We start from the raw sequence: 26,493 nt of genomic DNA, 5'->3' as shown, positions 1-26,493 counted from the left end.
CAGGGTAGTGGCGCGTTGGGTTTCCAGACAACCTACTCTCTCTTTCAGGGCAACCCGCGGCGACCAGGCCCTAAATAAAATTAGGTCCCCATACTCCCCATTGGCGCCTCACTGCGAGGAATGAATTGGATGTTCCCTGCTCCCCCCCTTATCTCTTCGAGTCTAAAGGTGGTACAGGTAAATGCATGTGAGTGGTAAGGGTAAAGACTCGTGTGAAAGTGTGCTAACGGACATCCTTGTGATAGGATTATAATAAACGGTTACATCTATATATAAACCTGGTTTAGTCTTTCTTTACACCCAGCAAGCCCTGAGATATTTCTGAGACTTTGTACTACGACTGAATCAGTTAGCACATATGGGTAAACTTTTGCCGACCACCCAACGGCAGTGTTTAGCGTGTTGAACGCAGACAGTACCAGTACTCATGCGCCGTGGTGCTGAGCACTGCGTGGGTGGACGTTGCACATGACAATTACAATTGGCGAATTTATAACAATATTTTGCAAAATTATACTTGTCTAACTTATTTTTGTCCATACATCGCACATATTCTCTATTTCTCCATCATATTAAGTGTCTCAAACCCAAGATGACGAAGTCGGAGAACACGAGTGCTCAACGTAACACGCTGTGAAGCCAGATATTCTAGATAAGGGTTGATACGATTTTCTGATTATGGAATTCCCCGATATTTCCAGGTTTCTAGTCCAAAAATGTTGTTTTTCCAGACATGTTTATCATCGTTAATTTTTGCTTTTGAACCTTGTGTTTTTCAATTAAATATACAGAGCATTCCTTGACATTCGCTACGAGACTCGGCGGCAAGCGGCCCGGCATCATTGCTTCCCTTTCCCGGTGAACGGGTCCGCGACAGTCGCACACTATAGTCTGTTTTTTTTTTTTCGCTCTCTTTCCCTTTCTGTTGGCGTTACAGACTGACGCCAGTATAATCCTCCCTCGGAAGTTGTGTTGTGTCGTGTCCCTGTGTTGAAGATTGTGGCTTAATATGGCACCACAAAAGTTTACATTACAACAAAGGATTTATCTTGTCCAGTGTTACTTCGAAAAGAGGAATTGTGGAGAAGTGCGACGACGTTTTGCAACGAAATTTCCTGGTGTTCCCGTTCCACATAGGACCACTATATTAAACCTCGTAAAACGGTTTAGAGTAACAGGGTCAGTTCTGAATAAAAAATAAAGTATACAAGACAATCCGCACACCATCCGTGAGATCAAAGAGAGTATTGTACGAGAAATCGGGAGAATTACAGTAGACAAACTTGCACATGTAAATGGCAATTTCCTTCGGAGATGCGAGGAATGTGTTGCAGCAGAGGGACATCATTTTCAACACCTTCTGTAGTCAAGGTTAGTACACAATATGAAAACTGTAATTTTAATAGCCGACTCTAGCGACTGTCGCGGACCCGTTCATCGGGAAAGACAAGTTCTGATGCCGGGCCGCTTTCCGCGGAGTCTCCTAGCGATGTCCGGGAATGCTCTGTATAATCCGTTAGTTATTATGAATATTCACTTTCACGACGTTTCTTTCTAGCAAATTTCATTCTACACGCACAAGAACATGTGAAAATTCGAAGAGTAAAATGTAGAATTACAATCGGCATCAAATGTATTGGGTGCTACAATCATGTGCATCTAGCCTCCAGGCTAAGGTAACAGAGGTACATTATTTCACCATAACAGATCTTCACAATGTAAAAACAACAGAAAAGTTCATAAACCATTCACAATATTTAATTTTCTGCCAGATTTATAGTGTCGTAGAAAATGCTGCTTTTTTTGCTTACATTTATAAGAACACAGCATCTGGAAAAAAAAAATTCTTGCATATAGGAATTATTTAGGAAATGCCAACGAGACGATCTATAAAATAATAGACGATAACTTCCTCTTCAACAACCTTTCCGATAATTATGATCATATTGTCAATGTACTTTAGTTATCAATCAGATATCTGGACTGCAAGTTTTACTCTGATATTCTTTCTAATGTCTAGTATTATAAAAGTGATTTTTTTTTTACAGAAAATCGAAACCATAATTTTGCACAAGACTGAATCATAAGATCAAAAGAAACAAGTTTCTAAACTGAATCTTTTTTGGTAGTGGAATCATAAGAACCGAATCCAGAAGTGGAAGTGAACTGCTTTTTCATTTTGAAACTTTTCTCTCTTGCAGACTCCCAAATGCACCCTGGTGTAGGGATGGCCAGATCCGGATCCTAAAATTTTTCGGATGATCCGGATCAGTTTTCCATCCCACATGAGCGCTTCTTTGGAAAGTAAGAATGTGTTTATAATATATTGTTACCTGCTAATATATACTCTATGTGATCAGAAGTATCCGGACACCCACCTAAAAAAAAAAGTACAAGTTTGGGCAACCCTCCATCGGGAACATTGGCAGTCAATACAGTGTTGGCCCACCCTTAGCCTTGATGACAGCGTTCACTCTCACAGGTATACTTTCAATCAAGTGCCGGAAGGTTTCCTGAGAAATGGCAGCCCATTCCTCGCAGAGCGCCAAAATGAGAAGAGGTATTGATGTGGATCGGTGTGGTCTAACACGAAGTCGGCATTCCAAAACATCCCAGAGATGTTCTATGGGTTTCAAATGAGGACTCTGCGCAAGCGAGTCCATTAGTGGGGCGTTGTTGTCGTCAAACCAATCCCCCACAAGCCCTGCAGTATGGACGGGTGCTCGGTCGTGTTGAAAGACACAATGGTCATCCCCGAACTGGTCTTCGACGGTAGGCAACATGAAAGCTGTTAAAATGTCAACGTAAGCTTGTGCGGTGACATTGCCATGTAAAGCAACAAGGGGGCCAAGCCCCCTCCAGGAGAAACATGACCACACTGTAACCCCGCCACCTCCGAATTTCGCTGTCGGCACTATACAGGCTGGTAGATGTCGTTCACCAGGCATTCGCCACACCCACACCCTACCATCGGATCGCCACATTGTGTACTGTGATTCATCACTCCACACAACGGTTTTCCACTGTTCTATGGTCCAGTTTCGACGCTCCTTGCACCACACGAGGCGGCGTCTGGCATTTGTCTGTGTGATGTTTGACTTATGGGCAGTTGCTCGGCCATGGAAACAAAGTTGCCGCACCTTGCGCCAAACAGTAATGGTGTAACGAGTGCACTCACGGTCCCCGAAATGACGTGTCAATCATACCCCGGCACGGGGCCAAACGTCGTTATGTGTACGGGAGACCGGTCGTGACTCTCGGTCCAGGTTTTTAAGTTCGGTACTGAGACGGTCGTTTATTGTCATACTATTGCGAGGCGGGGATAGATACCTTGAAATATTACACTGTTTTGTTTACCTTTGATATGTAGATTCGAACAATCATAACACACTAATAGCATAATATCCGGTACCTGAAAAACGTCAAATAACAACACTGACGAACGGTAAAAAAGTGAATATATATTGTAACAAGAAAAAAAATTGCAATCAACAACTGTTTACAAAGCCTCCTCAAACTCTCCCAACATTCACTCTATCTCTCTTTCACACACATGAGGTATTTTTATATGTGAAGTATAGATACAAATGATGGATCTCATTAACATATCATTCCTTTTTTTGTTTTAAACTGTAATGTGAATTTAGGGCATTTGTCTGCCAGCTCCTGTGCTCTTTTAAATTAACTTAAGTGCCAGCCCTCGGAAAGCGGTTAACTAAGACAATTGGGTCGGCGTGGTTAAATCTTTCGTTCGAATGAACGTATGCATCCAGTCGTAAGCACGACATTATACAAGTTTCTCGGACGGGGGTGTTACACATAAGCCTCTCTCGTCCAATGAGAACAACTACACAATTACATAGGGATGCAAAAACTTAATTGGCTCCAGCTGCCGGAAATACACAAATCAATCGTCGGCGCGAGCAAAAATTACATCAAAAACCACTATGCAACAAATAATACTACTTCATGCGCACGACCTTGCAATAAAATTTACGCCTTCCACAATTAAACAGGACTCATCAGTCAAGTATTGACAAATTAAATGGCGCGACGGGGCGGTCGGTTACACAAAAAATGGAGCACACTTTGACAATTTATACTAAATATTAAAGAAATGAAATGGAGCTTCTAACCCTGAATGCAGACAATTGAATTAGCACATCTGAACATGAAATAACTCTTTTTTATAACAATACCAAAAATTATCAGACGCGGGGGTTAGGTTCGGGGTTTCCTGAGTAACTTTGCGAATAAGTGAGACTTCGGCGTTAACTGTACGGTGTTGATACTAACGACGCACGTTTACATGGACATGAGACCCTCTGAAGTATACTGTACCAGACTCTGCTACATGGTGTGGTCATTCATCTCTCCTGGACGCGGGACTTGTACACGGTTCCTTTGTGGCGAAATTGTCCTCCGAGGTCGATCGCGACGAAGAATAATTGCGACGATCTGGTGTACTTGCACCTCCTTAGTACTTCGGGCGTTCCTCTTGCCACTAGCGTCTGATGTACGTGGTCACGCGCCGGTCAGGAATCTCTCCAGTGTCGGGCATCAATTGGACGTCGATCTGCAATCATCTCTCTCTGGTAACGAGCTTCGGTTGGAACGTCGATCTGGAAACGTCCTTTGGGCTTTGGTTGGGACGTCGATCTGAAAGCGTCCTTCGGGCTTTGGGCAGTGTTTGGTTTTGGCGTCGTCTGACTGGCTTCGGTGTCGTTGCAGGCGTCAGGGGAGTCGACGGACTCCCTTCTCTATCTTCTTTAGCCCTCCATTATTATGTAGTCCACGCTTGGCAAAAACAAATCACCGCGTAATCTTCACCAAAATAAGGCGCACACTGGTAACTCTCTATCTGCGATTCGTTCTACGTAAGAAAACGAAGTCCACGGACACAAAACAATGATCACGCGAGAGTGTAGCGCGGAGATGCTCTCTCTATGAAATCCGGGTAAAAACTGTGTCTGGAATCATAGTACTGCCTATATATAAGAGATTCGAATTCTTCCGTTGAAAAGGACGCTCAAGTGGCTTGGCTTCTGTTTCAGAGGGATGGAAATGACCTCTCTCCATTGTCTTGAAACGCGGTCAAGTGCGCGTCGTCGATCCTTGCAGGCTTGGGCTCCAGCTGATTTTCCTGGTCATCCGTGAACATGGGATCGACCGCCCACTGCGTCTTGGAGCCTGGTCTCGACGAAAACAATCTTTCCTTATCTACGTGTTGGTGCAAATATGTCATGTCCTAAGCCGAAATGACAGTTCGGCTGTCACTCAAGAAAAACCCTTCTCCCAACTCCCGACGTCTGGCTCGGATACAAGTTTATCCACAAAAAAAGATCAAACCTCACACTTTCATGTTTGTGCATAAAATGAATCAATAAACAAAAAATAATTTATATCGAACTGCGTTTCACATGTCACTAGATACCGTGACAATGGTGCTTGGAGTAGATCCTGATGCAGTTCAGAATTGCTGTGTGATAGTGGCGATGGATGATTGACGATAATGCTGTACGGCCTTCTTCAGCACTCGATGGTCTCTGGAGGTCAACATGGGAGGTTGGCCTGCACGCTTTTAGGTTGTACACATCCCTTCACTGTAACATTGGAAACAGTAGACAGAGGGATGTTTAGGAGGGTGGAAATCTCACACACAGACTTCCTACACAAGTGGCACCCAACCAACTGAACACGTTGAAAGTCTGGGAGTTCCTCAGACAATCCCATGCTGCTGTCTCACACTGTCTGCAGACTACTGAGTTCGCTGACTATGTGTTCCAGGCGGTAGATGGCAGTACTGTGTCGCCCTCTTGATAAACACACGTTTCGCGGTGTGTCCGGATACTTTTGATCACATAGAGTATATATATATATTCATTCATTCATTGTTTTCTGCCTAACTGGCAGGTTTTTCACTGGAATCTCCAGCTTTGCCTATTCTCTGCCTTACGCTTCGTAATAGCATACGACCCAGTTAATTTAATATCATCCATAAGCTGATATATTTTTCTTCCACGGACTTTTCCTCCTTCAACCATTCCCTCCAAGGCAGCCCTTAGCAGGCAGTTCCTTCTTAGACAGTGTCCTAACCAGATTCTTTATCTCTTCTTGATGGTCTCCAGTATAGATCTTTTTTCACCTACTCCTTTTAGTACGACTTCGTTTCTTACCTTGTCCGTCCATTTTACACGCTTAATTTTTCATATATATATAGGGAGGTCTAAGCCTTCCCCTCCGATTTCCATTAAACTTGGCAGGTGTATAGAGGGGCCCAAAGGAAGAAATACGTGTTTTTGTGTTTCAGCTAAAAAAAAAACTGTTTTAAGGGGCAAAACCCCCCTCAAATGTCAAGATGAAGACAAATTGACGCGGGGATCTGACCCCTGTGTGACACTCCGATTTCCATGAAATTTGGCAGCAGTATGGAGGGCCCCACAGAAGAAGTACGTGTTTTTGTGTTTCAGCTAAAAAACTATTTTAGGGGGGCAACCCCCATCAAATGTCAAGATGAGGAGAAATTGAAGTGAGGATCTGGCCCCGAAACCACGTATATATGGCATAGGAAGAAACAGAGGGCATACGGCAAACAAACATTTATGTGTGTTTCCATTTCCAATACATTCGAATGAATACATATTCGTTTCAATGAAATTTACAAAATCACCTCTGACATTTTATGTTAAACAAGTATCTGAAACTTGGATCCGGATCCAGATCTGTAACTTTTGGATCCGGATCCGTTTGGCCATCCCTAACCTGGTGAAGTTTCATTGCACTTTTCCCAAAGTGCTTCTCATATTTCACAATTCATCTCAATCGTCTCATTTTTTAAGAATGATTTAGGCGCTTTTTGATAAAATTCCCCCTTCTCTATTATGTAAATATGTTCAAAGTTCTCGCACTTGAGACTTTGCCTGTTCGTGACGAGATATGGGCATTAATGACCGAGAGAACCTATACCAGAACGCGTAGGTGCTAGACTCGCGCTACAGTTCCAAAGATCATTCGATCTACTTGAAGCGTTTGATAAGTATGCATTATCTAGGATGAGTCATACTAAATGTCTTCCGATTGATCACCGTCAAAAAATGATTGGTTACATTCGTTTATTTTACCATCCTAGCAAATCACTTTATGATCGGTGGCGGAGGTCCCGGTCCGTATCACGGCTCGAGTGTTCTTTGTTGAGTGTCAATTTCACCACATCACTCACCCTCAGCAGAAAAGCGACGCTAAATAACAAAAATGAAATCAAAGAACCAAAAAGATAATTTTTGTATTTGCTTTTCGCTTTCTATGTCTTTTTACTGCAAGAAAAAATCAAGACTAAAGCTTCAAGGTTGTTAACTACTTTTACGTCCATTGTCTGCCTCTTGGGGTCAATCGTGACGATGAAGATGAAATAAACAATGAGACGAACGCAATGAACCATCCATTTTAACATGGAACCTCTGTCTTCGTAGCGTGTTACGCTAACCCTTACGCCAAGGAGAACGCCATAAAAATTACTCGAAAGTTTGGTTTCGAAAATATCTGAAGAATACCACTAAATATAAGAAATATAGCAAAAAGCAGGGTTGTTAAAGGTCCAGGACCCCATAAATTCAGGACCGGAACCTTTTTTTCTCGTACAATTTAAGTTCGGTCCCAAGTTGCTTATTGTTTCATTGAAAAAAGGTTCCTGGAAAGAATTTATATTGATCCGGAAAAAAGTTCCTGGACCATACTTAAATTCATCCGGGGAAAAAGAAAGGTTCCTGGACCATATTTAAATTCATCCGGGAAAAAAGGTTCCTGCACCATATTTAAATTCATCCGGGGAAAAAGGTTCCTGCACCATATTTAAATTCATCCGGGGAAAAAGGTTCCTGGACCGAATTTAAATTGATCCGGAAAAAGGTTCCTGGACCATATTTAAATTCATCCGGGAAAAAAGGTTCCTGGACCATATTTAAATTCATCCGGGAAAAAAGGTTCCTGGACAATATTTAAATTCATCCGGGGAAAAAGGTTCCTGGACCGAATTTAAATTGATCCGGGAAAATGTTCCTGGACCATATTTAAATTCATCCGGGAAAAAAAAGGTTCCTGGACCGTATTTAAATTCATCCGGGAAAAAAAGGTTCCTGGACCGTATTTAAATTCATCCGGGGAAAAAGGTTCCTGGACCATATTTAAATTCATCCGGGGAAAAAGATTCCTGGACCATATTTAAATTCATCCGGGGAAAAAGGTTCCTGGACCGTATTTAAATTCATCCGGGAAAAAAGGTTCCTGGAGCGTATTTAAATATTTCATACATAAAAAAGGTTCTTCACGACCTAGAACCCATTTACGCTTGCTGATTATCTCTCCTGGACCGGAATTGCATTTACTTTAAATTCCTGGACCTTTAACAGCCGTGGCAAAAAGCAATGAGGTAGACACCTTCAAGAAAGACTAACAGGAAATTTTACTCAGCTTTCTACGTCATAGCTCACTTAATCGGCATGATTTAAATGAGCATCGGTGGTCACATCAACAACGAAAGGTCGGAGGGTATAGGGTACAATGCTGCACATTTTAATACCAAATATACACTACTATTCAAATGATGCAACAGTATGTAAGTATATGTAAATTACGAGGATCAACCGTGAAGTTTGAACGTTACCCACTTCCTACTGTTGAATGTTAGGTCTGAAACTTAAGAAAGCTCGTGAAAACTACCTTCCCTCTTGCTAGTGTCGTTATTTACATCTCTTTTCTACACCTTGGATTAATCGTAACAAGAGTTCTTCCTTCCGAACCACCATGGGTGATGTTCATTCTCCTACTGTTCGACGAGGGCTTGAACATCGGCTGAGTAAGAGTATATACAGAGTGTAACGTACAGAACTGGCAATTTTTTACACGGTGTAGAACTCATTAAAAGTTCATTTTCGGTACACGTTATACTCGGAACTGAGTCTACAAGCTCACCGCTCACGAGAAGATCCCCAAATGAGGGGAGAGGGCGTGCGGAGGGACAGGGGAGGACCGGTCTATTTGCAGACTTTAGGGGTAGCAGGAAGTCTTCCGCTGCGGTCATTGTGGAAGTGCTTGTGCGTGGCTGTTTGTGATTTTGGGGGGGATTTTGCGTGGTTTTCGTGGTGTTTTAAGAGTTATGGTAGGTGTAAGGAGGAAAGGTGCTACTGTGCATAGTGAAGCGCGTGAGATTATCAGCATAGTTGTTGAATTCTGAGATCTTGAATCTGAAGAAAAGAAATCTGTCAATTACGGAGAGCACCAAGCGTGCGTCTGCAGCAACAGGTTTGTGGAAGCCGACAATCAAGAGGATTCGGAAAGATTCGCTTGAACGGAATGATCGGTCACGGATGAGAAAACTTGTTTCCCCCGGAAAGATTAGGAAAACACCACTTCGACCTAATTTGACTCTCAATGATTTTGACATGAATGTCATCATGAATTCAATTCGTTTTGAATTATGAATTTGTTTATTTCTCATTGGTTGCTGTTTTTTTTTTCTTTTCAGTGTACAGAATATTTTTGTATTGCTTATCCTGTACATTTAGCGGTGTTGTGTCGGAAACGTTCGAATAAAAGAAATTATAAACAATGTCGATATGAATCAATCAGCCCAAAAATGTTCATGCCAAACCTAGATCGACAAAGTAATGTTTACCATTGTTGACATTTGTAGCTCTGCACATTGTAAGTGCAAATAAATGTTACCTATTTTTCTTTGCTATTTTCTTCGAACGCCAGTGCTGTAACAGTCAATTCCGTCGTTAAAAATATATTCAACATTGTAGTTAGTACAATCGTCAGGTTCTTTATTAAAAAAAAATCAAAAGAAAAAATCGGTGTACTCTGTCAAGAAATCAACACCAGATTGACGACGATCATACCTTGACCGCTAATATGGATACCCCCTGACCGTGCGCGGACAGTGATTTGAGCGTAGATGTGAAACAAGCGCTTTGGTCTCGCTGTAAAGCTTGATTAGAAGCTGTAAAGCTGACCCAGGGTGCACTCCCCCAACGTTAATAGAGGAGTCGCCTGCACCTACGTCACAACTTCCGGCAGGGATCTTCTCCTGAGCGGTGAACTTGTACAGTGGTGTGATCCGAACCACTGCGAAATGTGCCTCCGCCGGGGATCGAACGCGGGCCCCCTTGATTAGAAGACGAGACCGTTACAGTTACGCCATCGCGGAGGCTCAGGTACATGAAGCAGGGTGGCCACACTAGGACCATGATAAAATTCAAATATAATTACCGGTTTTCAAGGTGAACTTACGAACAATTCAAGGGTACAAGCAGATTTTTTCTCTATTTCAACCTATGCAGAGGCGGCTCAAAGGTCAGAGCCGCCGTGCCATGGCACTACCCTAAGAAGAAAGGCATACCTCGTCAAGGTATTGTTAAATAAATACATATATAATTTACAGACAAGGAGATTCGAATCTCGCAATCTGTCAAGCTGACGACCGCCCCAACATCCTTGCGCCTTGGCCAGCTGTTTCGTACCCTCAGGAGGCAAGAGTCTGAGCTGAGTTGACACCTGTACAGAGGGTTGAAGAAGTATCAGCGGGGAGGGGAAGGAGGTAGCAATAAGACACCAACAGAGTCCGTTTTCGCTGGGCACGACGAGTGACATAGTGTGACCTTTAGAGATAAATATCTAAATATCACTGATTTGTAAAACCCGTTGGGAAGTAATTCGTGAGAAAGGTATTATCTACTTTCGACTTCAGGCTTCGCGGATAGCCTAGAATATACGCTCCTGAAATACACGGTCTCAGGTTCGTATCCTCGATAAACACACGCTGTTATATTTGTACCTTTATGTTGTTTTCTTTGAAATTTGGCAAAAGCGGTCGAAGAAAAAAAGGAATCTAAGCTTCGGTTCTTGGATAAAATATCGACTTTTGTATGCTCGATTTTTAACCAATGTCACTTAGGTTCACTGGTCTCTTCTCTGCGATGGTGATCAATAATTGATTGATCTGTGTGCTTGTAGCCCCCTCGGTCTGGGAGAGGGTGTAAATTTGATCTGATTTTAGGCTGGCTGCGACACCACTGCAAGCAGCAAATGTTCAATAATGGCTGGAAGGTAACTTGTAGTCACACTGTTAAGTGGCAAGTAATATGATATCAAGCAAAATATAAATCATGGGCAGGCACATGTCTAGAAATATATTTAGGGGAGGATCCGAACCAAGTCTCTCAAGACCAATAATAATAAATGAAAATAATTATATTAATACTAATTAAAATTTCTAAATATTATTATTATACAGTTATTATTACACAAATAATTAAAAAGATGGTAAGAATAGAGACATAATAGCACATATCCATTATCTAGCTGTGAATAAGATGGGCATAATTTGTATTAAAACAACTGTTCTGGTCAGGAAATTAATGTCAAATAGATGAAGAACTGAATATTTATTGAATAACGAAAAAGGATGTTAGACCCAGTTAGTGAAAAGCAAAGTTCCTGATTAATATGTTATGCATATTGTCATAAATAGCACTGTGCAAGCATAAATCTTTTGTACAGTCAATCAAAGCTGTATGATCCGAATATAATCCTTGCCTTCCAATGAGTTCACAGGGAATTATTAAGCATGGATAATGCAACAAATGCTAAACAAGTATATTTTCATTATTTATTTTTAGTACTTGGTAAGTCTTTCGTGGAGGGGGGGCGGACCCCCAGCCCCCACCTTCAAAAAGCAAATGGAAAATTTTGGGATTCATCCTGAAGAATCTTCCAACTCCGGTCAAGTACTTTCAACAAAAATGATTTATTATCTACAAATTACTTGTGTACATTATTCTATAAATTGTTTATTTTAAAATTGATTTACCTAGTTACTGATATAAAAAAATCACATGATTGAAAACAATCAGATTTTAAATACAATCTAGCTGTACAATGTAACAATATGTGGCACTTAGGGATAAAACAACACTGAAAACATGAGACGAAATGGATTTGAAGCTATTGATGATATTACACTGAAACAATAGAAGCAAACGGTCTGAGTAGTGACTACAGAATATTTTTTGGCTTTACACGTTGAAAGAGAAATACGAATGTTTTGACAAGATTCAAAGAGAATGAGAAATCATAGTAAAAGCCGTCAAAATAAATTTTGTCCGTAAGTACAACTACAGGCTGACAGTGACACCTTTTTGTAACTGTTATTTTTGGACGTAACTTGGGACCTAATTTTGAGGCAGAAAAATTGAACTTGAGCCTAATTTTGAGGAGGCAGAATCAAACTAGGGCCTAATTTTGAGGGGTCAGAATCAAACTGGGCTCAATTTTTAAGATCCAAAATTAAACTGTGCCTAATGTTGAGGGGTCAGAATCAAACCTGGGGCTTAACTTTGAGGGAAGAGACTCAAAAAGTTTTCCATCCCATAAAAACAGCATCCAGGATTATTTGCTAAATAACTGTGGCGATTATTACTCTTTATTACTTTGCTCCTCAGGCAAATTTTAATAAATTCAAAAATTGGGGAAGGGGGTCAAGCGCCCCCCTTGCACCCACCAAGTTAGGCCTATGTTGTTATGTGTGCGTTCCATAACCTTTTCTTGTTTTGTTTTACTTTAAACATATGCAGTAAACGTACGAAAATGTGCAATTACTACAACTACTAAACGGTAACGTTCTAATCTACCCTAGATCATCATGCAACATACAAAAGTTGAACCGATCAAAAATATAATCTGCTTGCATTTCGGAATCGGTAAATGTTATACCTTCCTTATCAATTATAAAAATGCAATCGACAAGGACGCTATCGATTAATTGTAACAGTCTGAACTAGCTTCGCACTTTCAACAGGGGATGGATAAAGCATTTTTTAGTTGCCTGAACTTTGCCAGTTTGAATGCTGCAACAAATAATTTGTTCTTTTATCATGCCTGTCTTGCTTACAATATACCACAGGAATATTGTAGAAACTCTACTGATGATTTGAAATTAGTGCACTATAAACGAACATCGCACATTTCAAACTGCGTACTAGTTCAATGTAGACAACAATGCAATACAAATGCACTTTGAATATTTAAACAAACCATACCATAAATACTAAAATCATTGCTTTGCACGTTTCGATGATCATTTATAACAATATATTTTTGTAAAGAATGTCGTGCAAGGGATAAAATAGAAGGAATGTTCAGACACATTCCAGTTTAATATTTAATGTGATCCAGTATTTGTGCACTAACCTGGACTTCTAATGTGAGAAAGATTGTAAGAAATCATCGTACCATTTCACAGTAATTCATCCAATGTATCACTACGTATGAAAAATTAATTTAAAAATAGTGTAATGTATGGAACAAGCAACAACGCATGTCCTTGCACCAGTATAGTTTTTGTTTAGAACGTTAACAGGAATAGAAATGTAAGCGTCTTACCTGAATCTATTGGAGAGGTAACTTCGGTGTAACTTCTACAGATTCACACTTCAAACTTGGCAAAACATACAACGTACACTTCAATCGGGTAACAATTTCACTGTGCACTGAAACTGGCTGGACTACAGCAGGAAATTTAATTTCTGCACGCAACGTGCGCCCTCTCTGAGAAAGAAGGAAACAAAACAACTGACGACGGTTATGCGCTAACTTGATCATGCGAAGAGCTCGCTCACAAAGTGGACTTCAGCACCATCTACCGGTAGGCACTCAAAGTAACTGAGAAATATAAGAGTGCGTTGCATAATCATGGTGCGTTATATAATTCGAACAGTGTCATTTTTTTGAGTCATTGTTTCTCACCAGTTCTTCTTTGTATGCTTTGCCAATAAGTGGCAGGTTGTTACTGAAGAACTGAAAAAGAGGTCATCTCATTTGATTAGGTTATCAGAGAATAAAATTTTGCAATTTCTCATCAATTCAAAGTCCTCACTAGAATAAAAAGCAGTGGCTTAGCGCAATTTTCTGTGCCCCGCAACGAAAATATTCGAGGCCTTGGTGAAAATACTATAGCTTACGCAATCAATGAGGATACTAGAGGGATACCTAGCTAGTCCCTCCCCCACTAGCAGCCACAAAGGACAAGAAATTAACACCCAAACGTCAGAGAAATAGCTTCTAACCTAAATCAGAATGATATCAATCCGTCTGAAAAATAACTGGAACAGAAAATTGGAAAAAATATTTAACTTCAAAATAGTGGCGCATATTCTTTCTTGGAAAGGGGGAGACTTCATGTGGGAAAATATTTCGTTCCTTTTAGATAAATCTTTGTATTTTTTGCTTCATATATTAAAAAAAAAAATTATGTTAGAAATATACATACACAGGCATTGGAAAACACAATTCTTGGGAATTGCTTAAACTATATTGTAAACACTCCTTGAGGAGAGTGGGACTTTAGCTTCTTTTTTGCTCCAGCCAAGATTTAACGGAAAGCCACTCGCTTGCATGAGTTTGTTTTGAAGCCCTCTTTATGCGCAGTAAAGCTAAGTAGGTTCCGAATCACCATGTGCTACGTTCAGTGGCGTGCCCAGGATTTTTGAAAGGGAGGACGTATTTTCTTAGTGGTTAACCCTCATTTTGCCACCTTTCCTGGCTTTGAAGTTCTTCCCTTTTAGGAATACTGGACCAAAGGGGAGGTTCTGACCCCCACCCTTGGGCACGCCTGGCTATGTTCTCCAATGGGTGGCAATGTTTAGAACAGGTTCAGTTGCAAATCATCACGAAAGGTGGTAAGAAGATTTTGAAGGCCGAGAACCACAAGAACCAATGATAACACTGGAAGTGTGCTGCAGTCCCAATTTCTTCCTAAGAAAAATACCACTTTGAAGTCTAAAATTAAGCAATCGTCCACCCTGAGTCTAAATTTAAGTCATCGGCCACCTTAATATCTAAATTAAGTTATCGCCACTTGGTATCTAAATTTAAGCGATCGCCCACATCTGGCCTAAAATGAAGCAATTGTCCACCTGAGCCTAAATTTAAGTCATCGCCCAACTTGGTATCTATTATTAAGCGATCACCCACCTTCTAATCTACGATTTAAGCGATCGCCCATCTCGGGCCTAAAATTAAGTGATCGCTCACCGTGAGTCTAAAATTAAGTAAACGTTAAATACACGTACACACTGATACTAAAATGAAGCGATCTCCCGCCAGTAGTATTGATGTACGCCAGTGGCTGTCAGTATTTAATATTCATAATTTGTTTGCATGTAGTTCGAATTTATTTGCATGTATTTAGAATAAATTTACATATCATTAGAAAAAATTACATTTATGTATTTGCATATTTATAACTTTTATGAATATATAATTATTATTTTTATGAAAAATATGTATATAGAAGGTAATTAGTGGTACTAAATGTTATTCATATGATGTTATATTCATTACTGCAAAGTGTGTAATGTATGAAACAATAATATTAATGTTTCATACATTACATACTTTGCAGTAATGAATATAAAATCATATGCATAGCGTTTAGTAACACTAATTACCTTCTATATATTATTTTTTCATAACATAAATAATTAAAAATTCATGAAAGTTAAAAGTATGCAAATACGTACATAAATGTAAATTATTCTAATGATATGTAATTTTATTCTAAATACATGCAAATAAATTATGAATATTAAATGCCGACAGCCACTGGCTTTACATCAATACTACTCCCGCCGTGATATCTAAATTACGCAATCACCCACATTGAGTCTAAAATTTAATGATCGCCCAAAATAAGTGATCACTCACTGTGAGTCTATTAAAGTCAAGTGATCGCTCGCCTTGAATCTGAAATTTAGTAATTAAGTGAATGTCCACAGTAATATTAGAAGTTAAGCGATTACCGATCTTGAACATCTTAAAATAACGAATATGTCAATGAATAACCAGTGGCTCAACAGCCCTTGAGGGCCAGGGCTACCTACCGACTGCCGGCCTCACTCCCGTCTTCCGAGGTGGGAGATCATCCAACCAGTTACGGGGTGACGTGTGGTCAGCACGACGAACTTCCAGTCGCTGTTGTAGGTTCCCATGACCGGGAATATGTCATTTAGGAAAAGAAAAATCTCCTTGACTTTAAAATTAAGTGCCCGTCCTCCTAAATGATTTAATATTAGATTGTTAATTGACACAAGAAACATGGGCGTCCGGAAGGGGGGCCGTGGCCCCCACCTGGAAAACAAAAGTCAACCAAAAATTACATATTTCGCACATATAATTTAATTTCAGCCAGAATAATGTGTGTTAATTATTGCACGAACATGATAAATTCAAATTTAAGCAATGTTTTTTGAGGGATGAACACTATTATTCTGGAAAATATGCCATGTTGGCCCCCTGAAAAAAAACCTCCCTTGCCCCTCCATGGAAAAAATCCTGCGGACGTCCATGACAAGAAAATATATTGTCTCTCGGAGACAATGCCTTCAAGTAGCAATGAACCCAGAATGTACAGTCACGGACACTTCTGAGTTGAAGTGATCCCATTGAAAGTCAATGGTATTGTTACAACCCAGAAGTGTCCGTGACTGTACGTGGCATGCGACAGCTAAAAATGTTTCATCCGCTTCCCCCGAGAGAGAGAGAGTAGGTAATCCGCCACTGAAATAAATGAATATTTTATACATAAGGAAAATAAGACCACGGTAGACACGAAAGCAGAATCTCTAGTCAAAATTAAATATATTAAGACGAGGAAATAAGAAATGTTCAAGTATACAAAAACAACAAACATTAAAACGAAGAAGATTATAATTTATCACCGTTTCACTGAGTTATTACTATTGAATTTTCTGCCTTGAAAATCCTCCCCGTTTCTTGAAATCGGAGAATTTCTCTCGTCCTAATTTCGAAACTCCTGCTGTGGAAAAATAAAATTGGATTTGTGAATTCAGGGAAAGAAATTTGAGCTGCACGGTTTCTACAACTTGGACTCCTGACTTCCTTTTGTTACCTCGTTATTTCAAGTCAAAGTTCCTCCGTTTGGAATTCGAAATTGAAGTTCTTTATTTTTCTCGAAGAGCAAGCTGTAGGATTAAACGTGCTGCTTGAACGAGAGAAAAGAAATAAGAGTCGAAATATTTTGCTTCACAGATCTTGCTGGCTTCCTAGAAATGCTCAATTACTGAAAAGAATTCTTCTTTTCTGTTGCAAATTTTTCTCTGTTTTTCTTTCTCTTGGAGAAAAGCGAACGTTCCTTACAAGAATGCGACTATTAGAGATGTTCTTGATGTGAAAAATGTTTTGACAGGAGATGGAGAGAGATGGAGATATAAAGACAACAAGAGAAGACCCAGGGAAATGAACAGAGATGAGGAAAAGGGAGATGAACAGTTAAAGAGGGAGTTGAGAGATATAGATAAAGGAACAAGAAGTAAAGGACAAGTTAAAGAGGGAGTTGAGAGGTATAGATAAAGGAAGAAGTAAAGGACAAGTTAAAGAGGTAGTTGAGAGGTATAGATAAAGGAAGAAGAAGTAAAGGGCAAGTTAAAGAGTGAGTTGAGAGGTATAGATAAAGGAAAATGAAGTAAAGGGCAAGTTAAAGAGGAAGTTGAGAGGTATAGATAAAGGAAGAAGTAAAGGGCAAGTTAAAGAGGTAGTTGAGAGGTATAGATAATGGAAGAAGAAGTAAAGGGCAAGTTAAAGAGGGAGTTGAGAGGTATAGATAAAGGAAAAAGAAGTAAAGGGCAAGTTAAAGAGGGAGTTGAGAGGTATAGATAATGGAAGCAGAAGTAAAGGGTAAGTTAAAGAGGGAGTTGAGAGGTATAGATAAAGGAAGATGAAGTAAAGGGCAAGTTAAAGAGGTAGTTGAGAGGTATAGATAAAGGAAGAAGAAGTAAAGGGCAAGTTAAAGAGGGAGTTGAGAGGTATAGATAAAGGAAGAAGAAGTAAAGGGCAAGTTAAAGAGGTAGTTGAGTGGTATAGATAAAGGAAGAAGTAGTAAAGGGCAAGTTAAAGAGGTAGTTGAGAGGTAAGGATAAAGGAAGAAGTAGTAAAGGGCAAGTTAAAGAGGTAGTTGAGAGGTATAGATAAAGGAAGAAGAAGTAAAGGGCAATTTAAAGAGGGAGTTGAGAGGTATAGATAAAGGAAGAAGAAGTAAAGGGCAAGTTAAAGATGGTGTTGAGAGGTATAGATAATGGAAGAAGAAGTAAAGGGCAAGTTAAAGAGGTAGTTGAGTGGTATAAATAAAGGAAGAAGTAGTAAAGGGCAAGTTAAAGAGGTAGTTGAGAGGTAAGGATAAAGGAAGAAGAAGTAAAGGACAAGTTAAAGAGGGAGTTGAGAGGTATAGATAAAGGAAGATGAAGTAAAGGCAAGTTAAAGAGGGAGTTGAGAGGTATAGATAAAGGAAGAAGAAGTAAAGGACAAGTTAAAGAGGGAATTGAGAAGTATAGATAAAGGAAGAAGAAGTAAAGGGCAAGTTAAAGAGGTAATTGAGTGGTATAGATAAAGGAAGAAGTAGTAAAGGGCAAGTTAAAGAGGTAGTTGAGAGGTAAGGATAAAGGAAGAAGTAGTAAAGGGCAAGTTAAAGAGGTAGTTGACAGATATAGATAAAGGAAGAAGAAGTAAAGGACAAGTTAAAGAGGTAGATGAGAGGTATAGATAAAGGAAGAAGAAGTAAGGGACAAGTTAAAGAGGTAGTTGAGAGGTATAGATAAAGGAAGAAGAAGTAAAGGGCAAGTTAAAGAGGGAGTTGAGAGGTATAAATAAAGGAAGATGAAGTAAAGGGCAAGTTAAAGAGGTAGTTGAGAGGTATAGATAAAGGAAGAAGAAGTAAAGGGCAAGTTAAAGAGGGAGTTGAGAGGTAAGGATAAAGGAAGAAGTAGTAAAGGGCAAGTTAAAGAGGTAGTTGAGAGGTATAGATAATGGAAGAAGAAGTAAAGGGCAAGTTAAAGAGGTAGTTGAGAGGTATAGATAATGGAAGAAGAAGTAAAGGGCAAGTTATAGAGGGGGTTGAGAGGTATAGATAAACGAAGAAGAAGTAAAGGGCAAGTTAAAGAGGGAGTTGAGAGGTATAGATAAAGGAAGAAGAAGTAAAGGGCAAGTTATAGAGGGGGTTGAGAGGTATAGATAAAGGAAGAAGAAGTAAAGGGCAAGTTAAAGAGGGGGTTGAGAGGTATAGATAAAGGAAGAAGAAGTAAAGGGCAAGTTATAGAGGGGGTTGAGAGGTATAGATAAAGGAAGAAGAAGTAAAGGGCAAGTTATAGAGGGGGTTGAGAGGTATAGATAAACGAAGAAGAAGTAAAGGGCAAGTTAAAGAGGGAGTTGAGAGGTATAAATAAAGGAAGAAGAAGTAAAGGGCAATTTAAAGAGGGAGTTGAGAGGTAAGGATAAAGGAAAAAGAAGTAAAGGACAAGTTAAAGAGGTAGATGAGAGGTATAGATAAAGGAAGAAGAAGTAAAGGGCAAGTTATAGAGGGGGTTGAGAGGTATAGATAAACGAAGAAGAAGTAAAGGGCAAGTTAAAGAGGGAGTTGAGAGGTATAGATAAAGGAAGAAGAAGTAAAGGGCATTGGAAAGGTGGAGGGGGAGGAGAAAGGTCGGGAGATGGGGTAGATGGAGACAAGGATAGAGAAATAAAAGGGGGAGAGGGGGAGACGGAGTGAGAGAGAGAAACACAATGCTGGAAGGAAGAAGAAGAGGAAGATAGAAAAAGATGCCGTTAAAAGAGGAAGAAATAGGAAGAGAGAGACAGAGAGAAGAAAGGGGTAAGTAAGAAGAAGAAGGGAGAGAGGGAAAAGAGGGAAGACAATAATATTAAAGCAGGCGTGTTTCAGCCTCTTGAGCTGTTCTTACAACAAGCGTTGTTCATAGGAAAGTGAAAGAGAGAAATTTAAAAAAATACAAGGATCATACATTTTTTTAAAAAATATATATGCAATTAATAAAAAGTAACAATAATATAAACACAACGAAACTTACATTGATACTAATAGTGATATTTTTATAGTATATAATAATGATTATACAAATTGGGAAGCTCCGAGTGAGTGAGCGTAACCCGGTCGAGAAGACCTACAGTAAACGGCTGGGGGTTCGTCGGGCTGATCACCCGTCCCCCTTTACTGGTCTAAGAACTCCACGCTCCAACAAGGTGACGGCGGAACAGTGTGGGAGGGAGACCAGCAGTCGGTAGGTAAGCCAAGGCCCTTCAAGGTGCTGTAGAGCTGTGGGTTATTATTATAATAATGATTATACTAAAGAGGAATAAAATAAAAATATTAAAAATATATAAAAAGAATACGGAATTGATAAATAGTGACAATAATATAAACACAAAGAAAGTTACATATAATACTAATAGTGACATTATTTAATGATAAAAATAATATAAATAATAACAGGAGTAAACAATATGAAACATGGATTGAGTTTTTTAAGTCCACTTTATGCACAGTAACGCTAATCGGGACTGGACCTACAGTTTAAACTGGGATCCGAACCACCATGTGCCTCCACCGGGTTCGAACCCGGGACCCCTTGATTACAAGGCAATGACGCTTCCACAGCACCATCGGGGAGGACCAATAAACATGGAGAGAGGAGAAATAGAGGAGAGAGAAAAATGGAGGGAGAGAATAGAAAGAAGAGGAGAGAGAGAGAAGGTTAGAAAGATATATGAAAATAAGGGGAGATCATGAAGAATAGGTTATAGGAAGAATAGGGAACATACAGAGAGAGAGAGAGAGAATGTGTGTGTGTGTGTGAGAGAGAGAGAGAGAGAGAGAGAGAGAGAGAGATAAAAATGATACACGAAGAAGAGGAAGAGGAGAGAAGAGAGAGGGAGAAAGAAGAAGGGAAAGCGAATAAAAGAGGTCAGAGACTAGGATGAGCAAGAAGAGGACACAGAGATACACCCACAGGGGATATGAAGATATGAGAGAAAAGGTAGTGAAGATGTAGGGACAATAGAGAAGAAGCGGAGAAAATGAAAGAGAAAGGAAAACTAAATAAATCTCATCTCTGAATTGTATACCTTACTGCCAGAAAGACATTGAGCTGCTGGAAACATTCGTCTCATTCTACACCGAATGATATTTTGCGAACATTCTGAAACAAAATTAATCAACTTAATTACTAAACTCCATACTCAATGTATCCGGGAAGAAAAAAAGAAATACTTTTTTTAGGAGAGCTTTGGATTTGAACCCGCGACCCTTAATTCCTAGTACTTTACCATTACTCTACAACATCGCTTGTAGAAAGTGCCTTGGATGATTGCACAAGCTACCCCTTTTCTAAGTGGCGGACACGTTTTCTCTGCAAATTGCGAGAATTATTAACTTCCGTAATTATGCCATTTTGTGTTCAAACTTGACAGCGATTTCCTCCAGGTGGACCACGAGCGACTGCAGTGTTTCCAACCTCACAACAGCATCTCTGATTCCAATTTTAAGATGCCGAATCGCAAGTATTCTCTTCGTTTATTTCTCATACTTGAGTTTTCCGTTTTGTTCTCAATTAATATATTGGGTGAATATAGTTTCTAACTTCATGTTATAAACAAGAATGTAAATCTTTCACCACAGAGTCTTTCGCCTAGTAGATGGACCTGCAGTAAAGTTGGCTACTCTCTGCTCGTTCTCAAGAGCTACGTTGCCAAATTAACGATTTCTGGACTTAGAAATCTTTCAGGGCGGTCAGATAATATTTGGAGAAGTGTACATTATTCTATAAATTATTTCTTTAGAGTGGTTTAAATCAGTGATTTTTTTAAAAAAATATTTAAATCAAATTGATTTAAATGAACCCATCCTGACACACACATACACACACACACATAGAGAGAATGAGAGGAATTGTTAAAGAGCAATAGATTAAGTGAGGAAAGTGGGGGCAGGAAAGTCCAGATAAAATCAATACAGAGAAATAAAAGAGAAATCAAACAAAGAAGAGATAGATATAACAAATAATAGAGAGACAGAGACAGAAATGCAGAGAAAGATACAATTAATAAGGAGCTCAAGAGAGATAGGAGAAGAGAGTGAAGGGCAGGAAAGTGAAAGATAAATATAATACAGGGAAAAAGAAGATAGAGGAGTTAATTTTTGGCATTTCTGGCCATACAAGTTGAATCCTCCAGTAAATGTGTCTTCTTCCCATTCAGTTCACAGCCAAAAAATCTCTGACGAAATCCCAGAAAGACTATGAATTTGATTTCCCTCTCTGTCATTGCCTGCTTTGAAATTCAGGAATTTCGAGAATGTTCAAAATTTAAAGTTAAATTAATTACACGTACGAAATTCACTATGCTTGCAACAAAGAAGGCAGGTTTAACAAAGTGTGGTTTACATTTAGTAATCTACAAAGGTCTGGATACATTTCTGTTAATACGCTAACAGTAATGCTATTTTAAACTCTTTCTTTTCTGTAGATACAGAGAGTAAGCGAAACTATAACATGGTGGATATCATAAACATCGAAAGCTTTTTCTCATTTCTTTAATAATTATCTTTAATTATTTACGAGAAATTAAGTTATATAAGAAGTAATTATCACTAGTTCAAGTAAAGTTATAGCTTTTTGACTCTAAAATTCAGAAGAAATTACAATCATAAAGTAGACAAAATTTTGTTGAGAAGTGTACTGTTACACTTAAAATTTAAGGGTATATTTTTATATCCACCTGTGCTGCCATCTAGTAGCCTTTTGCAAAGTTCTCTTCCTCCCTTTCTGTTAAAGTGATGGCACCCACAGAACACAGAAATGGAGGATGGTGATGTTCACCAGGTGGATGATAATGACCCCCTGGTGGGTCGTTTCGGTATTTATCTTACCTTATCTTTCACGTGGGAAAGTATCACTTACCAGGAACCCCCAACCTCTCCCGCCACCCCCTTTTTTGCGCACAGCGGGGCTCAGCGGAAGTCTGCAGAGAGCCAGGCTCACTCGTTAGTGAGTCCTTGCTCAAGCAGGAAGCTTTGGGCAAGAATTATGGAAGACATTACAGAAAGACAAGCAGAAATTTCCTCCTATACCGCCATGTTTTGTCGCAGAACAATAAGCTTTAATAGTCATGTCTTCTGTGTAATATAGATAGCGCTAATAAATGAAAATATTAATTTATTTATTTATAGCAAGAAATGCGAAAGAGTATAAGTATAGCGGAAATGATTAGATACATGTATACATTAATTCGGGAGAAATTTCTGTTAATGTTTGAGAAGAAACGTCATTTTACAGTTCTTTTGGTACCCTTTTAATGAGACTAATGTTTCATTGATTAATAAATTGAGATTCGAAAAAGCATATCGTAAGCATTGCTGATGTTTTTAAGGCTTTCAGACATCTTACATACAGGGTGTTTCAATATTTTTGTTTGATGAGAGAAATATTCGTTCATGGCGTTGGCAACACTTATTGATTTTAATTTGTTTTAAAAAACTACGTCACTTTCTTGTTGGAATGAATTTCAACATTTTAAGAAAATAGTGTCTGTTTGGTGATCAAGGGATTTCTATCTTTCCACCGAATTTACTTGGTTCGAGTCCCGGCCTGGTCCTGGATGTTCCTTGTGAGCGTTCAATCGTCAATTTCATCTAATCATCATTCTTCATCATCGTCGTGATTAGTCAGAAGTGACAGAAAAGTGACGCTAAATAGTACTACGACTATAAAAATAGTGATTGCTCGCTCTTAGTGTGGCCCATCTGAAAAGCCAGGTAAGGTATGGTAAAGTTACTCGTGCGTGTACACAGTGCCATGAATGTACATTTAGTGGATGCGGGGGGACATTTTTGGAGGTGATGTGATCAGTGCCACGCTTCGGCCGCCTTAACCGACGCAGGGTTGCGCTCAGCTACTCATTGATTTGAGGCTGAGTGCGCCCAGGAGCCCGCTCTATGAGTAGACAAAGCCGGAAAAAATCGACTTAGATCACCCACGCCGGGAATGGAACCCGAATTTCCTGCGTGACAGTCAAATGCCATACCAATTAGACCAGACTCAAAAAATAATATCAATGAGAAATCAACACCATTCTTACTTTTTGAACCTACTACCTACTTTAATTATAATCAATATTATTTTTAATGATTTTTTCCTTGTTTCCTCATTTCAAAATTTGTAGGATGTAAATATCGTGTCATTCTAAAGAATGAGGGGATCTGTACCAGTCCTTGTGCAATTAATTGCTGGGTGATGTAAATTACTCATCATTCATCCTCTGATGAGAGCAATCGTCATTGGCATGACGAGTTAACGCTTGGCAATGCGAAAGGTACAAAATCACACTAAGGAACTAAACTGCAGAAAAGACAATGGTCACTCGTTGAGTTTTGTGAACCTTTGAACCTGAATCATGGCTGGGTGTTAGGATAATTACCTATCTATCTGATGAGTTAAGCTGAATAGAATATACGAAGTCCTCTGTTGGCTTCTGTACTTGTCGACCAGAGCGTCGTTCCACTTCTGACCCACTGCTCTCCTAACCACTTCTCCCTTCTCAACTCCAATCCAAAAGTCAGCCCCCTCTCAGCTTGTCTCACCTCTATATCACTAGGCCATCGAGCTCTTCCTCTATGCCGAATCGTGTTTTTTCATTGCCACCATGCAAACCGCTGACTCTATAACCAGAAGAAACTACCTGTTTCCTGAATAGCTCAGGAGGTTTGCATAGCACAACACTGTGCATTGTTTACATGCCTCAGAGGCTGAGACAACTGAGAAAAACAAGTGAATGCCCTATTCAACGTGAAGCATTCAGAGAGACTTTATACAATAAACATATAATCTTAGGGATTGATACGATATCACCGTATCATAGGAAGAAAATATCGAAGGAAGCACATAAAATGTCACTGGGGGACGCGGGGATGAAAGCCACAACCATGCCTAGAACGCCAAAAAGTCTAGCTATGATGCTGGTGGTGAACGTGGTCAAAGTGGTCCATCACCTACCACACATTATATTTGTAATGTTCGTATCATTAAACCAAACATCTCCTACGTTGCATTTAGACCACCCGCTTTATTGCAACATCCCGTAAGTAGACAAGGTTTGAAGAAAGTAGTTTCATAAAATACTCAATCATTCCTTGTGTCTCTAATCTTTCCCTCTGTCGACATCTCTCTCTATATCACTCACTCTTTCTTCGTCTCCGTCAATCTTTCCCTTCCTGTTTCTGTTGTTTGTTCTCTCTCCCTCATGTCCTCGCTTTCTCGCTCTGCATATCCAATCTTTCTCTCTGTTTTCTCTCTCTCTTCTTCTCTCTCCTTTTGTTTCTCTTTGCTTTCGTTCTGGCTCTATTTTACTCTTCTTGTCTCTTTCTCTCTCTCTTTCTTTTTCTCTCATACTGTCCCGTCTTGTCTCTTTCTCTCTCTCTCTTTCTCTCTCATTCTCACTCTCATTCTCTCTCTCATTCTCTCCCTTTTTGTCTCTTTCTCGCTCAATTTTAATCTTCTTGTCTCTTTCTCTCTCTCTCTTTCTCTCTATTTCTCTCCCTTTTTGTATCTTACTCTTTTTGTCTCTTTCTTTCTCTCTCTTTCTCTCCCTTTATAACTCTTTATTGCTCTATCTTACTCTTCTTGTCTCTTTTTCTCTCTCTCCCTTATTGTCTCTTTCTCGCTCAATATTAATCTTCTTGTTTCTCTCTCTCTCATTCTTTCCCTTCTTATCTCTTTCTTGCTCTATCTTACTCTTCTTGTCTCTTTTTCTCTCTCAATATTAATCTTCTTGTTTCTCTCTCTCTCTCTCTCTCTCTCTCTCTCTCTCTCTCTCTCTCTCTCTCTCTTACTCACTCTCTAATTCTCTCCATTTTTTATATTTCTCTCTCTGTCTTACTCTTCTTGTATCTTTGTCTCTCATTCTCCCCCTTTTTTGTCTCTTTCTCGCTCTATCTTACTCGTCTCTTCCTCTCTCTCTCTCTCTCTTTCTCTCTCATTCTCTCCCTTTTTGTCTCTTTCTCGCTCTATCTTACTCTTCTTGTCTCTCTCTCTCTCTCTCTCTCTCTCTCTCTCTCTCTCTCTCTCTCTCTCTCTCTTTCTCTCTCATTCTCTCCCTTTTGTATCTTTCTCGCTCTATCTTACTCGTCTCTTCCTCTCTCTCTCTCTCTCATTCTCTCCCTTTTTGTCTCTTTCTCCTTCTATCTTACTCTTCTTGTCTCTTTCTCTCTCTCTCTCTCCAGTGGCGTACGCAAGGGGGGGGGGGTTACCGGGTTTAAACCCCCCCCCTTGAGCTCTTGAAATATTATGGAAAATGCTGTAGAAAAAATTAAAAATGGCTAATTTATCACAGTCAAAGATCTGCGACAGTAATAATAATAATAATAATAATAATAATAATAATTTGGATTATTATTCCCATGCAGCATGAAGAAAAACACAACATTCCAAACACAATCTAAGCGGCCGCAAAGTTCAATTTTGCAATTTTCTTTTGCAAAAAGTCGCGCAGTGACTCTTGCGAGAATTGTGAAAATTCCTTGCTTCGTCCTTATTGCAAACGTTCTTCCCGGTACTGATTTCACATCCCCTTGTGAACTCTCAA

At 39.5% G+C, this 26,493-nt stretch overlaps 1 protein-coding gene across 1 annotated transcript in view; it reads right to left on the bottom strand.

Annotated features, from left to right (window-relative positions):
• The window catches only part of PCB (Pyruvate carboxylase), a 172,701-nt gene extending 159,100 nt beyond the window's left edge, over positions 1–13,601 (bottom strand). Inside the window, exon 1 of the mRNA XM_083114098.1 lies at positions 13,438–13,601. The gene's annotated coding sequence lies outside the window, so the exon portion shown is untranslated. The remainder of the gene's footprint in view (positions 1–13,437) is intronic.
• Positions 13,602–26,493: the final 12,892 nt, after the last annotated feature.

This window comes from Lepisma saccharinum, chromosome 28 (assembly GCF_977018435.1).
Source record: "Lepisma saccharinum chromosome 28, izLepSacc3.1, whole genome shotgun sequence".
In the NCBI taxonomy this organism is placed as follows: domain Eukaryota; kingdom Metazoa; phylum Arthropoda; class Insecta; order Zygentoma; family Lepismatidae; genus Lepisma; species Lepisma saccharinum.
This window is presented reverse-complemented; position numbering and strand designations above follow the sequence as displayed.